Raw genomic sequence first — 10,882 nt, 5'->3', positions numbered from 1 at the left:
CTGTATCAACACGGTAAAAAAAATAATATTTGAGGAACAGAAGGGATGTAAGCATAAACTGATGAAAGAATCACAGACCTTAACAGATGAGGTTTGAGGGGTGATTTCAGGACAGGAAGTGGATCAGTGTTCTGGTTGTCTGATGGAAGTGAATTCTAGTATTGAGGAGCAGAAAGCTCTCCTCCCCGTGGAGCTGAAGCAGACAGAGGGCACAGTGAGGCGGATGGAGGATGAGGATCTGAGAGAACGGGTGGAGGTGGAGATATGGAGGTCAGACAAATACCGAGAGGAGATGTGGCTTTGAAAGTGTCCAAGACTATTTTGATCAGAATAAAAAAAAAAGAAAAAAAAAAAACATGGAGTCATAGGAGTTCTTTCAGGATGGAAGTGCTGTGGTGAGAAGAAGAGGTTTTTGTGATGATGTGGGTGGCAGAGTTCTGGACCAACTGGAGTTTTTCGTAAGAGATTTTTTGGGAGACCACAGGGTGGAGAATTGCAGTGACCGGTGGAGGAGGTGCACTAAAACAGAAAGGGGGAAAGGCGCCTGAATTTTGGGGAAAAAAACATATACTGAAACTTGTTTTTACCCACATCCGTTAAACTTAATTTAAATTCTAGATATGTAAAAAAAACCTCAATTTTGCAATTACACTGTCTTCATTAAATCATAATTATGCGAATAAACTTTAACTATCTTACGCAATAAGATTAACAACAGATACATTCAAATCTGTCATGGCACTAGCGCTCATTAACATCTATCAAAGGAGATGCCTGCGTCTTATTCAGGACATGGAGTGGAAAGCTACATGGGAGTGGCTATGAATGAAGCGATGTTGGGAATTTTTGGCTGGTGATTTTACAGCAGAGTTGTGGATCCAACAATTCCACATGATTCACTCAACTTTTGTTGAGCTGAGTGATGCTGTGAACCACTTGTGGAGCGTCTGGTTGTGCAGTGGGATCCAGTTGTTGGTCACGTGACTCATTTGAGTCGAAAAAAGTGTTTCCATTTCCGTTTTGCAAAATATGTCAATTTTGATATGCCTCAAAAACACCAAATGCAAGAAGTGTTTCTTGAGTAATGCAAGTTTTTTCAAAGAGTTGTCTTTCCATAAGGCAAATTTATCACCGCAAACCCAATTTGCGCAACTTAATAGTCAATGGAAACACAGCTAATGACGGTCTCTTAACCATGGAGGCAGGGTAAACTGACAGAGAAACCTTCAATTTTAGAGGGTATGGATTTAATACGAACAGGGAGGAGTTTAGTTAATTCAGAGTTTTATTTGAGGTAAGAACTAGGATTGTATCTAGAGTAAAATTAGTTGTTAATCAGATTTATCTATACAATTTTTAAAATTGGTTCAAAATGAAATAAATTGATGAGAATTGATAGTGGAAAATACCATTTGGATTGAGGCACAGGAGGCACACGTGATGACAGTAAAAAATGATCCACCCATTGTTACAGTCTAATGTGGAAACTGATTTGTGCAAACCATACAGTGTGGTAGAATTCTCTAATAATGTTGCCTTTGTTTTATTTATTATTTTGATGTTGTGAAACATCTTGCAAGAAATACAAAAACTTCACCTGCACTGCTCAGTACCGGGTATTTATCTCAGAATCCATCCATCCATCCATCTTCTTGTCCGCTTCGTCCCTTTCGGGGTCGCGGGGTGCCGGAGCCTATCCTTACTACTGATGGGCGAAGGCGGGCTTCACCCTGGACAGGTCGCCAGTCTGTCACAGGGCCCCAATCACACACCCATCTACTCTCACATTCACACCTAGGGGCAATTTAGAGTCACCAATTCACCTATGAAGCATGTTTTTGGATGGTGGGAGGAAGCCGGAGTCCCCGGTGAAAACCCACGCATGCACGGGGAGAACATGCAAACTCCACACAGAAAGGTCCCAGCCGGGATTCGAACTGGGGCCTTCTCGCTGTGAGGCAAGAGCGCTAACCACTGCGCCACCGTGCAGCCCTATCTCAGAATCACTGGTGGAAAATTTGGGCTAAGGATGTTGTGGATCAATTTTAGGTCAGAGAATCGTATTGTTCAAAATTAGCTAATATTTATCATGAATCACGACCACAAATTATGATATGAAATGGATTATTGTTAAGATACACAAGAAAAGGGTGGCGATTTGATGAGGTCTCAACCATCTACTCTCACATTGGGAGTCCACAAGGATCAATTTTGAGACCCCTCCTATTTTGTAGCCACTAACAAACAAAACTTGCATAGATTAATTCCACATTTGGAAATGAATTTTAATTTCTTATTACTTAGATTTGGCTTCAAGATGGTGAGTTTGTGGCTTTTTTGAAGCAACCTGAGCTACTGAACTTCTCTCTCCTAAGCTCCTCATGCTGGCAAAAGTGTAGCACTAACTTCAATCGAAAAGTTCTGTTTTCATTGCCAAAAATCTCCATTAATCAGAATCTCCAGCTTTGAACTCCAACTCTTTGAAGTCCAGCTCTGCATCCATTCTCACTGCACTTTGTTGTACTGTCCACCAAAAAAAACCCAACAAGGATTTTGTTTAGACTCTTCAGACGTTTTGTTTGGGATTGCCCTTAAGGGTTGATAATCTTTTGACTGTTGGGGATTCAGATGTTCATGTTTGTTGTGAATGCAAACCGGATCAAAGACTTCTTATAAACCTTTGACTCTTTTGATTTGCAGTCGTCTGTTATAGGTTTGTGGAAAGGGTCACACCTGTGATCTTGTGCTGTTTCATGATTCAAATGTAATTCTTTCAGACCATCTGTCTATATTCTTAACAATAGTGCTGGTGTCTTCTCTAACTAAACTGTGTTGTTGATGTCTTCTGGATCTGATCTGGATTCCTACCCCCGTAGGAAACAGAAGGTTGATGGGGTCAAACAGAACCCTGTTACAAACAAGTTTGGAAGTCACAGGTACTGTGATTATACCAGTGCAGCTAACGTATAGCGGTGTTAAGCTGTGTTTTATTTTTGTGTTTCTATCATGATGGAAATTAGCATAGTCAGTACTGTTTGTATTATTTATATTAGTCTGATTTTTCTTATGTTGCAAGCAAATTTGAGAGTTACACGTTTTGTGGAGCTAATGCCGCTAACATGGCTAACGTGTAGCATATTAAAAAAGTTCTAGTTAGCGTGAGCGCAGTAAAGTCTGACTGACTAACTCTTTTTTTGCTTATTGTGCCCTATAGTTTGGTGTTCCTTTATATATAGCATGAGTTTGAAATTAGACCTGTTCATTAATGATGCACCTTATAGTGCAGAAAATAAGTAATTAGGATTGTTTGGTAACAAAAAGCGTTACCTCTTAACATCAACTCTCTACTTCTCTGCGCTGGCTTTCAAACACAGTGGAGAGCCTGAAATCATTTTAAATCATTTTAATCAACTTAGGTTTACTCTTTGAGTTTTTATTGCTCTGTTGCTTACACCACCTTTGTTGTATTTTATTATGTGGTTGCTTTTATTAGTGTCCTTTTTATGAGGCTGTTTTATTATAATTTCTATTACGTTGCTTCCTTGCCCTTTTTCTTGCTGTCATACTGTGCAGCACTTGGGGTAATCAACGGCTGTTGGAAGTTTGTTTTATTAATAAATTGACATAATCTAAGCAATACAATAACCTCCTGCTTCTACTGAAAGGCAGTAATGCAAGACCTACAAATGGTTTCTCACGTATATACGCTGATATATCAGCATTTGAAGATCACAAACCATTTGGTTTTCTTACATTTCTAAAAAAAAAGAAGAAGAAATGTCCATGCCTGACAGAGCTTGTAGGACAGACCATAATGCCATCTTATTCTGTATAGTTTACAGTGCTGCTCCCTGGGGAGAAACAGTAACTGCTGGACGTAACTTGTTTTCCGCAGGTACACATGTAGCCCTCAGCCAGGGGCAGACCTGCCATCTGGATGTTCGACAGCCTACCTGGCTCCACGGTTCATTGCCTTTCTCCCTTTCGTAAGCTCCTGTCACCTTGGTCTGCATGAAAAGGCCACATTTAAATGGAGATCTAGGCTACAGCCTATGCACTTTATATGCTCTGGTTTATAATTTGGAGCAGCAAAGCAAAATTAGAGACAGATTTTGTGATCTGCAACGTCTTACAAGAAATTATAATAAAAAGGAAGATATATATATATATTTTTTTGTCATAGCGGCAAACTGGTCCTGATATTAAACTATCCAGCAGTGGACTGGACAGAATATCAAGCATTGTTGATAAGAGCAGTGGGACTCAAATTTCAACCTTTTTGGAAAATAACAGGCTTACTTCGATCAGTCTTTTTAAACAAGTAGCACATCTTCAGTTGTTATTTACATAAGGCTGTTTTGACCTTTAAGATGATCGTGACATTTAAGGTTTTAAATAAAGTTTAGACGTGCTTATTAGAGGTGTTTGGTCCCAAACCTAGTTTGTTTTGTAGAAGGTCCACCTTTTTTTTTTTTTTTTTTTTTATAAGCAGGAGAGAATATCACCTAAACTCAGACAAAATAACAGAACTCTAGTACATTTAGTACATACTGTACATGCACCCTGCAATGAATTAGCGACCTGTACAGGGTGTACTCCGCCTATGGCTAACCCCAGGCTCCCATGGCAAGCGCTAAAGCTCAGGTGTGACGTGGGAGCGCTCTACCTACAGATGTTGCCGACCTTGCGAAACTCAAGTAGGTTCACACAATAACACGCCATTTATTACAATTTAGGTTGTTAATAGCTCCAACTTCACAAATAGTGCTGCAACTCAGCTCCGGCATTCGCTAAAAATCTTGAACCCAGCGAAACAGATTTGGAAATGCTGTATTGCAGAGGTTGGATGTGATAGTCTGTGGTGGAGGTTCCTCTCGCACTTTTAAGGTTACGTAGAGACTCCACTGGTCGCATCTGAGCTGTGGGAGCTCAGGGTAACTGTATCGGCTCCAGCAATCATGTGACCCCACAAGGCATTAAACGGTTTGGGAAAATGGATGGATTCCTTTGCAAGTGAACCCTGGCGTGATTATCCCTTATGGCAATGAGGCAAATGTGTAATTCCTGGTCAAATTGTGATCTAAATGTACCGTCAGATTTAGTCTGAAATAGTCTGCTTCTTGTGAAAGACAAATTAAAATGTGTAAAAATAACAAAATTAAAAAACTAATATTAAATTTACAATATTTTTTTGTATGTGACCATAGTGTAAGTGAGATTATACTTTTTGAGGTATACATTATCAAGCAACGTCCTCTGATAATGGACGCATTATCACTTACTTATAATGTGACGATAGCCCTTGACATAGAATCTATGAATAAGAAGTTGCTTGGGAATCATGCTTTTATACTGTAACAACAACTTCTAAAACCTGAATTCCATTGCCAGAAATTTTACTATTTTGTTAGAAAAATAATTAAACAAGATGTCAACATGAAAATTTCCACTTTTCAAGAAGATTTCTGAGGCAAATTCTTTGGTTTTCACTTCTAATGTGTCCTCACTTCTGTGTTAAGTCTGGTGTTATCTTTGCTCTAACGGTGTAGAAAAATTAGCCTTTGAGCAATATTTTTTTTTTATTTGTGTCTTAATACCAACTATTAGAAGGTTCCATTTAAAATTGTTTAGCGTGACCATACTTGGATACTTGGTTTCGTAGAAAATCGAAGTGCTATTTCTGTTTTATTTAGCTTTTGGAAATCGGATTTCACGTCTCAACATGTACACATGCACATCTCCATAACAAATAAGCACTGCATGTGTTTTAACAAAGCAACACTGAGTTTCAGTGAAGCGCTGAGATTTCCTTAGCAGCAGGCGCGTGTTTGCACAGTCCATAATCAAAGGATCAACCACGGACAGTCTCCTCACATCACTGTCACTCTTGTGCACAGATGTCAGACACTCACTGACAAACTCACTCTCCTCTGTGCCCATTCCCCATCTTCACTGAAACGTTAGTCCGGCAATCTCCATGGGGACGGTCTCCTAGCTACATGGCCGACACACACACAGCCGTGCATTCACTTGTTCCACCTTATTTCTTCACTGGCAGATCAAAGGCACAACACTGTCAATCATGTAGACTTTTCCAGACTGGACTTTGCCTTGGTTATTGAGAGCGGTCATTCTCTGTATTTCTATTGCTTTTGGTCACAACTGTCTTTGCTTCTTACTCGGACTTCGTGGCTTATTTTTATTTTCTAACGTAAGAAAGAGAGTGGGAGGACAAACAGCTTTTATATTAGTTGGTGAAGTCATCCTCTTAAGGGATCTTTATCATTCTTCCCAACAAATGGACTATTTTAGGCTTCATGTACCTTTATCAGATAACGGGTGGCAGTTTTTTTTTTGTTTTTTTTTTAAAAAAGGTTTGAAGAGATGAAACTTCAATATATTCTGAAGTAGGCTTTGCGCCTATTTACAATATTAATACAAAGTTGTTTTTCTCTGCTTTAAAATCTGTGGGAATTAGGGAAATTATGTAAATGCTTAATAAGTTACGGAAGATGAAAGAATATCAACATGGGAGCTACAGCTCTGGTGATAAGGCTACACATTCTCATTACCAAGTCGTGACACACTGACGTTTGGTTAAGGACCTCTACGCATCAAAAATTTACGTCTGTAGTGTCCCCAACTCGTCATTTTTCGACATGATGGCTTTTCCAGTAAAATCAAGGCTACCCAGCCTCCGAGGTGGACTGTATCCTAGCCTTAACCTTAACCCAGTTCCAGACACGCTTCTGGTTACGGAGGCAGTCCCAGACCCAGACCGGGTAAGAATAATGCTACCAGACGCAAACGGAACCTTGAGACGCATCCGGTACAGAGCCCGACAAAACAAGTAGATCTTGGATTTAATTAAAACAGCCAGCATGTCACCCAAAATGTCAAAAAGTTACACGGCGGGGTCCTTAACCATGCATCGATATGTGACGACTTGGGAATGAGAATGTGTAGGATAAGGGGTTGAACGTCAGGCTCCAATTTTTAAAGGAACAATGACTACTGCAAGAAGAGAAACAATACTCTGCATAATTGTATCTTCTCCAATTTTCTGTTAAACATTAATGAGTTTGGAGCCTATTGCTTTAACCTACATTCTGCCGGGTCCTTGTCAGGATGATGAGCGCCTCCATGTGAAGTTTGGACTGTTTATGCATTTGCTGGTGGCAACAATGACAAGTGTAGTAGACGACTACCATGTTTTTCATGCTTATGGAAATATTGTATACTGCTTTATTAACAATGCACTGCCGTTCTTATCATTTCATTGACTCTTGAATTGTTAATCTGGTGTTGTTGCCAACATCTTGTGGCCAATAATATAATTTAAAAATCATTTTGTGTGGTTTTCTGAAGCAGATTTTTTTATTACAATAACACCAGAATTATTCTTCTACACAATTATACTGAATTAAATTTTTGTTTGCTCATTACTGATGATCAAAAAAAGCAACAATGGCTCATGGGAGGATCTAATACAGTCTGTACAATCACTGCAAAAGGCTTTTGCCAAGGGGCCCTGAGGCAGCGACAGGGATTTTGACTTTAGACACAATGAAGTCAAAGACTTGAGATTTGATCTTAAATCTTGAATTCTTAATTTTTACCTTTTGGCACAAGTTTATCGATATCTATTTCTAATTGTTTTGCATTGGAAAAGCAGAAACACAAAACAATTCCACTTATTTATTTAACCAAATAAACTTGAACGTAACTGGTAAGACTTGATTTAAAAAGGGGCTCTCTTCTAAATGACATGGAGTGGGTATTAGCTCAGCCATGCTGATTAATATTTCAGTCAAATATATTCCTCTTTTTCACATTAAAGTGACACTCCGCAGTTAGAACCAAATGCTACGCTAAAAATATCAATAAAAACTTGTCAGATGCAACAGGTTGAAAGATTCTGTCACAAAGGTGCACAGTGGTCACTCTAAATTTGATCAGTGTGGAAGAATTAAGCGCTCTCTCTAAGTGATTAGATTTATAATCCACTGCAGTGATTAAATATCACTTCACTTTCCAAATTATCATTTCAAACCCAAATGATTTCATAGACATCATGTGAGCAGGTTAAATAGGAAAGGTATAGTATTAAAAGCATTAATGCCTACATTTAAAATACAAAGGAAACAGTTATTTTAGATTTTATTTTATTGATATCACGTCATGAACTTTTTATCGGATAAAACTGTTTTTGCCCTTATCATACACATACCCATACATACAAAGAATAGGAGCTAAAACAACAAAAGCATGATGGTTTGAGCATTAGCTCAAAATAAATGCAATTTGAATTGATTTCCCATATTACAAATCAGTATTAAATGCAAATTAGAATATGGTAAGCAAAGTTAATTTGAAACAGTTGTCCTTTTGAACACATTATTAATAGTAACCGATTAGATTTATTAAATGTGAAAGATGTAGGGAATTCTGTTGTGCCTCAGCCTATCACAGTGTAAGTAACCTGCAGAAGGACTATTTGTCTTTAAACTCTGATAATTTGAAGTAAATCACTCTAATTGGTGTTTATTAATAAACTGTTTTCACTCTGTGGCAGTCAGGCCTTTGCTAATGCGACCATCTACAAATAACATTGAAGGATCATCCTTGAAACGTCTAGTAATTTAGAACTCAATAACAGTTAAAATAAAAATGGATTGCTGCTTGAGTTAAGAGTTCATGCGAATGTGACACGTCTTACAACGAGAGGAAATCACCTTTGTGGTGTGTAGCAGCTGAAGAAACAGGTTTTCTTCTGGCTGCAGCTCAGTGACGGAGCAAACTGCTGCGTCTCATTCCACTGGTCAGATAAATCCCAACAGTATATTTCTACATGGTCTTATACGAGACCATTATTCAAAGTCAAGTTGCATATCCAGGCGTGTTCTCAAGCATTCATTTTACTGAATGTGTAACAGAAGAGTATATTGAGTACACTTTAAGTCCGACCAGTGAGAGGCATGTAAATGTTCTTACTTGATCAGCTGTAACGGAAAAAGTTCAAATAATTCAATCAAAACAACTTCATGAGTTATAGCTTGAGTTGACTAAAGTAAGAATTTGTTTTCTGACCTATAAGGCATTGCCAAGGACTGAAATATTTTTTGATCCCTAGTAATGAAGTGAGTTTACATTTGATCCCAGTGCTTTCCAGATTTTTTTGTCAAATTCATCAGGATGGAGATTGTCTATGGGGTCAATTTGGGTTTCTTCCTCATAGAAAGGTAATTCTATGACTTCAGGGTCATTTAGGCATCCTTGGTAATGCTTCTTAACCTTTATATTGCGTTCAGGTCAAAAATGACCCATTTTCCCCTCTTGGAAACGGATCATCTTTGACCAAAACACAACATAAAGGTCAGGTTTTGTAACATGCTTTTGTATGGGAGTTGTATTCAGGTGATGAAGGTTTCTGGGTCGTCCAGGCCCGTGGAGAATCTTAGAGAGATGTGGTTGGTTCAAAGCAGAAGTTAACCCTCGTGCTATCTTATGGGGTCCAGATGACCCGATCCTTATATTGATGTTTGATCCCTCCCAAGACAAAGGAGGACAAAGGTGGACAAAGGTGGACAGGATTTTATGTCTGTCACGGACACCAGTGAAGATAAAAAGTCCTTGAAAAAAAAGGAGTTCAGTGCTCTGTCTTGTTGGGTCCAGATGACCCCACTTTTAATGTAAACATGCCCAGGATAGAACAAAGGTTAAAGGGAGCACAGGTCTTGTTAACCCATCCGCTCTCCTAGGCTTGTTTACATTAAAAGTGGGGTCAATATATGAAAAACTTGGTTCTCCCCTGTACACCTGGAAGGGTACAGGCCAGAGGTGTCAAATTCAATTGGACAAGGGTCCAAAATCGAAAACACACCTTAGGTCGCGGGCTGAACAGGATAAACATTTATTCATTCATTCATCTTCTTGTCCGCTTCTTCCCTTTCGGGGTCGCGGGGTGCCGGAGCCTATCCCGACTACTGATGGGCGAAGGCGGGATACACCCTGGACAAGTCGCCAGTCTGTCGCAGATAAACATTGATTTGAAAACTCTAAAACTACATTTTTAAAACTTTAAACAATAATCTTTAACATAATTATGAACTAGATATATAGCATTACGTGCAATAATGCTAGTGTAAATGCTGTAAGCCTAATTTAGCTGCTGAAGATGCTAATGCTGATAGCTAAAGATGCTGACATTGATAGCTGAGACTGCTAAAGCTTGATAGCTGAAAACACTGAAGGTGATCGATGAAACACTAAAGGTGTTGAAACCAAATGTTGAAAATATTAGCTAAAGGTCAAATTAGCCTAAAAAACAAACAAGAAAACAGATAGCGTGTAGCTGAAATATTTGCTAAACTCCGAAATAGCTTAAAAATCTTTGTAAATGCCAAAATAGTCCAAAAAGCTAGCAGAATGACAACTTTTAAAACTTTAAAACCGTAACTTTTTAACATAATTAAGAATAATAAAAATGCAGGAATATTATTCCAGAATAAATCAACTTAAACTTTAAATAACTTTCAATATTTTACTCACCATAAAAATATATTTGGTCAAAATTATACAAGTTAGAAATGAATGCACGATAACATCAGGCCATTAATAACAATAAAATAAAATGATCTGGAGGGCCGAATAGAATTATCTGGAGGGCCGGATCCGGCCCCCGGGCCTTGACTTTGACACATGTCGTCTAGGCCAACAATAACTTCTCACCATCATCATCTGTCCTGTGCTATCCTTTCTAGCTCCTTCCTGGTGCGACCGGTCTACGTCAAGTTCCAGGCCCTTCCATTATGTGTTCCGTGATCTTCCTTGCTTTCTATCCCGCTCAGGATTCCACGTTAGAGTCTAGCAAATAATTCTG

The 10,882-nt window shown here is 38.7% G+C and overlaps 1 long non-coding RNA gene across 13 annotated transcripts in view; it reads right to left on the bottom strand.

Annotated features, from left to right (window-relative positions):
• Positions 1–10,882, bottom strand: part of LOC112153093 — a 97,878-nt gene that overhangs the window by 46,277 nt on the left and 40,719 nt on the right. For 9 of the 13 annotated variants that reach the window (XR_004947120.1, XR_002920444.1, XR_004947114.1 and 6 more), the window contains one exon: positions 79–238. The exons of 2 other annotated variants lie outside the window; for them this stretch is intronic. This is a non-coding gene — a long non-coding RNA (uncharacterized LOC112153093). Of the gene's footprint in view, positions 1–78; positions 239–3,297; positions 3,383–10,882 lie in introns of those variants that run through there. 2 more of the 13 variants (XR_004947116.1, XR_004947123.1) reach the window with 2 other exon arrangements.

This window comes from Oryzias melastigma, linkage group LG23, assembly GCF_002922805.2.
Source record: "Oryzias melastigma strain HK-1 linkage group LG23, ASM292280v2, whole genome shotgun sequence".
NCBI lineage: Eukaryota > Metazoa > Chordata > Actinopteri > Beloniformes > Adrianichthyidae > Oryzias > Oryzias melastigma.
The sequence above is the reverse complement of the archived record's forward strand: the minus strand, read 5'-3'. Positions and strand labels throughout refer to the sequence as shown.